Raw genomic sequence first — 5199 nt, 5'->3', positions numbered from 1 at the left:
AAGTGGGAATGCTTAAGCATTCCCACTTGAAAAGAAATGACTTGCTTAGATTTCAAGTGGTGCTGAATTTGTAGCAGGTGGCTGAACGTGTCGCTACATCAGGTCATTTCTGAAAGTTACAAGGTTCTTTAGAATTGCTCTGAAAATGATACAGAAATGTACTGATATTAGAAAATTTGATTTGTATTTTTGAATACTTAAATATGCAATAGTCAAACGTATTTACATGTACGTTTGACTATTGCATATTTTCAAAAGTCAGTACTTCAGCACTTTAGCTTAAAGTAGATTCTTGACCAAGTAACTTTTTCTTGGCCTTGAGTAAAATTTGGCCATGAGTATCGATACTTTTACTTACCGGTAAGTACTAGTGTTGAGTACTTCCTTTATCCCTGATCACATGTTATCCCAGAAAAACAACCCAATAGTTCTGCTTATTTGTGTTGAGCAACAATTAGGCCTGTGGCGAGGAAGAATCCCCAGTTAGCTCAGAGTCAGGTAATCCATCTTAATGCAGTTACTGCTGAGGCCACCTGCCTATTACACACTGCAGCATTGCAGCACGAGATGGAGGGGGGGTATGTCTAGACAGGCAAATGACTAGAAAATAAAGAAACCCTATGAGGGAAAGATATGGTGCTTGCTGACTAAAAGCTTTCAACAACAACAACACTGGAGCATCTTAAGTCTCTGTTAACTGCAAAGAAATATTTTATAATATTTCCATCTTTGGAGAGATGTAGCATGAGAAGGATTGTGATTTATGCACAAAGCAGAAACACCATCATTCTGATAACTCAGACAGGTTGTTTTTTTTTTACTGTCTGCTGCCACCTACTGCCCAACTCCCAGTCATGCTCAGCTGCTCCAGTTTGTCCTCTAACAGGAAGGTGAGAGGCAATCAATATTTTTGTTCCATGAGTGAAAAGCCAGCAGTAGATTGAATGTACTACCGTTCATCAGGCCTCATGTTTCGCTTACCGTGTGTTTTTCAGGGGTGGAAGTGAGAGAAGGTGTGAACGCGTCTTCATTTCATTTCATTATGACTGCGGCAGCAGCTCGTCGCCATGAATGAGGGTGTTTTTGTTTGTTCATAGTGCTGACTGAAGCAGCTGCCCCAATGCTGACATCTGTCTCTGTCTTTCTAACGGTGAAACAAACTGCAACTCTCTCCGTCTCTTTCACCACATCAGCTCCATCAGCAGTCTCTGCCCAAGTCCGAACTCTGTCAGGCGCATTACACAAACATACACTGGGTCTGTGACTAGAGTCAGCAACACACAGCAGCACGTATAAAATATCCCAGAATCTGCACCTCCAGAAAGCCACATCCTGGCCTATTACAGCAGAAGACACAGCCTCAGACTGATGCTGTAATATTGAGGCAAGTTCAGACACTACGCTAGATTTCAGGGGGGGGGGAAGTTAACAAATCAGTCTTCAAAAGTCGATCAGTCCTTTGCACTGATCTGTAACTTTGGCCTTTATGCTTTTACAGCTTCAATTATTGACAAAAACTAGGAACTAAAAAAAGTTTCTCTTTTCCTCTTTGGACTGTATTTGAATGTCAAAACAATTTGCTACCATCAATTATTTCAAAGATATGGAGGGTTAGTCCATTGGTTCTACATTGCTACAATTGTTTGTGAATCAGATGTTTGTGTTTATTTAGTTACTGTTTGAATACAGGTTAAGCTAAGTGTGTGTTATGGTATAGAAGCTATAATGACATTTTTAAATTAACTTCCTGTATATTTAAGAACTAAACCAAAACTGACAGCGTCAAGTAGGCTGCGAGATCTCAAAGAGCATTGCATCATTTCCAAGCCCGAGTTAAACAAGTAGCTGTTTAGCTATCTTTAAGGATTTGGCAATTCCCTTTACTTATATAGCCCTTTTTCAAGTGGGACAACTTGACCAAAACATTTTACACTACATTCAGTCATGCACCCATTCACACACACAGATAGTGGCGAACTTCATTGTAGCAACAGCTGCCCTGGGGCTCGCTGACAGAAGTGAGGCTGCCATACACAGGTGCTACCAGTCCCTCTGACCACCATCAGTAGGTAATGCAGTTGAAGTGTCTTGCCCAAGGACACAACAACACTGAAAGTCGGAGCTTGAACCGACAACCCTGTGGTTGCATTGCAAATTCCTCCACACTATAAAAAGAGAATGTAGCTCCAACAGATATGAATTGCTTAAATCGGTTACAAGTAATTTTATTACGTTTTCCCAACCTAATTTCTTAAAGTTTTTAAGTTATAAACTTAACAATGTCACCTGTGGCCAAAATACAGAACTGCAGCACTCTCCTGCTCATTCTCGTAGGTCGTGCTCATAGTTAACAAGGTTTTTTTTTGTTTTACTTTGTTCCCCTTACATTGAGTCGCCATCTGTGTCTGAGATGAGCTGGTTGCCGGTCAACTTAAACAACTATCCACAAAATTCATCATGGATATAATGATTTAACACCATAATAACGCTTTGTTCGCTAATTCGGACACATTTAACATGGACACGCTTGGTGTCAAATCTGCAGAACAGCATGGGATCTTCTGACCTGAAGCAAATAAAGGAAAATAAGGCACAGGCTTATAGATACATTGAAGCTGAACTATTGAGGTGTCGGTCTGCTGTAAAGGGTAAAATAAAGGATGCTATTGTAAAGATATTTTTTAGTAAAAAGTTCCATAATGTCTCTTTAAGTTAGATCAGCTGGATTTTTAAATCCATTTATTGCCACATCTTATTTAGGAAATCATTCTTTTTATTTTATTTTATATATTTATTTTTTACATGTGATGTAAAATTGACAGAAAAATTAAATACAGAAGAGCAAACATGGAAGCGTTTTTTTTTATGGTTGGAGATGGTTTTCTTACTTTGAAGCCTGGACGTATTGTCATAATTAACCTGGAGCCATAAATCACTGTTAGAAAAGCCTGAAGGAGAACATAAGCACCACGAGTTCATGACCTTCAACCAAACAAAACTTCTTGCAAAGCTTTTTTTTCCTGCGGTGGGAAAATGACCAATAATGCACCAGAAAGTCGACATCTGCTTAGATGAAAAAACCAGAAAAGGTTTCAGAGTGGCCCGGTCAAGGCCATTGATGCTAGACAATGTTAATTTACGTTACATTTTATGTTAATTGTTCGTAACGCTCCTCCTGTCATTCATGTTTAATTGCTGAATATTTACTACATTATACATTAAATTATGCAAAAGGAAGCAACTTAGTGGAAAAAAAAAAGTTTGCTGTGCGTTATTGTGTCAAAGGCTTATTGTTTTTATATAATATAGTAATAAAAACTACAAATCACACCTACTTATTTTTTATAATGTTTGTCTTGGTCTATGATATAATTAAAATGACATTAAGAATTCAATACAGATCAAATATTTAAACACGTATTTGGTCTCTTTAGGTTCATGCATCATGTTTCAGTTTGTTTTCTTTTTAGTTTGGTAAATATATCAAATCAAATTACATGAAATATTTTGCATTTCTGATTAAACTCAGGACAAAACATAAGGACAACAGAATTCCATCCCAGAACCATAATTATGAGCTCTGATTGGGAAAACTAGTTAAACAGTTACTGAGGTGATAAATGGCATTTGTGTTGCCATGACAAAGGCTTATACTCAGACTGATGGCTGCTGATGGAGTCTTTATGGCTGCAGCTCTGTTATCATTTCTCCTCTCTGTGTCCATGACCTCACAACCACATGCAAGCTATTTCTGTTGAGTTGCTTCTGGCTCAAAGTGACTTCATGTCTGATTTTCTTGAAACTGCAAGCAGGAGAAGAGGGTGGGGGGATTAAGGCGGTATATTCATGGAACAATTTAGTTTATTAAACCGGACTGCTTTGATTGTTCTTTGAGCTCCTGGGTTAATATGTGATTCACTGGATTTAGTGGTTCTGCTAGCCTTATCTGCACCATCTTCCATCTAAAACCACAGAATTACTGGAATCTTTTCTTCTTCCACATCATTCTCTGCTCTCCTGCACCTCTGATATTCTTTCTAGGATGGCGGGGATGGAGTCAGGTATATGTGCAGACATGACTAATGTTACTAAGGCTGACTCATGCACCGAGACATCAGCCGGGAGTGAGGAGCCAGCGATGACACAAGCTCAGCAGCTAATACACACACACACATTATGTATACTGAAGCGAAGCAAGGGCAGGCAGACTTAGTGCCGCCAAGAGTCTGAAATCCAGTCATGCAAGTGGCCATTATCTGCACTTTACATATCATGTGATCATAATTGAGAAACTGGAAATTTATCCAGTGGTGAGATCAGAGTTGACAGTAAACACTTTTTTGAAACACTTTTATTTAACAGACCAAAACAATCTAATTTTTAACTTCTTAAATATGTTTCTGTCAAAAAATATGTTGTTTTTTAAAAAAGGTTGTACTGAACTGCTGACAAAGATACACAAAAAAATTTATAAATACACACACACCTCAGTGCATCTCTGGAGCATTTATTATTCATGCAAAAGTAATGCAAGGAGTCTCCTTTTTAATGCCTCCTAATGGGTTCTTGGTTAACAAGGATAGTTATGAATAGACTCTATGAGTCAGAGCAAAGTCAAAGCTTCACTTCTAACCAGCAGGACTGAGCTGATCCACAGGTAAGTGATGAGTGCGTCTGCACATATGGATTAGGTTTACATAACCGATCTAATCTTTTTCCGCTTCAAAGAGAATGATTCAGAGAGTTTGTTCTAAACACAGGACGCCATTTACTTTGGATGACTTCATCATCATCACAGTGAATTAAAGTGAGCCGTAAAATCATGTTATAATCCCAATAAAGCTAATCAAATCTCCTTCCTGAGCTGGTTTAAGTCGGTTGAAAGCTGTCTTCATGACATTTAACTTTGTCTCAAATCTAAACACGGTAGGAACAAATATTAAATATTGGAATTTAAGAAATGGTTTTGTTTCTTTTCAGGACACTGATTTCTCAGTTAAGATAGAGCGAGTGGAGTACATGCTATTAGTGAATAAAAACCAGTATTTGCTTGTAAAATAATGGGTTTTAAGTTTTTATATGAAAAATATATATATGCCCAAAGATGGTGTCCATCCAATCTGACAAAACTTAAGTTATTTTGCAAAGGAGACTGGGAAAAAGGTTGAGTCCCCAGATTTGTGAAGCTGACTTAGACAT

The sequence above is a fragment of the Cyprinodon variegatus genome, unplaced genomic scaffold (genome assembly GCF_000732505.1).
Source record: "Cyprinodon variegatus isolate N-32 unplaced genomic scaffold, C_variegatus-1.0 Scaffold254, whole genome shotgun sequence".
NCBI classification, from domain to species: Eukaryota; Metazoa; Chordata; class Actinopteri; order Cyprinodontiformes; family Cyprinodontidae; genus Cyprinodon; species Cyprinodon variegatus.
Note: the sequence above shows the minus strand (reverse complement) of the source record.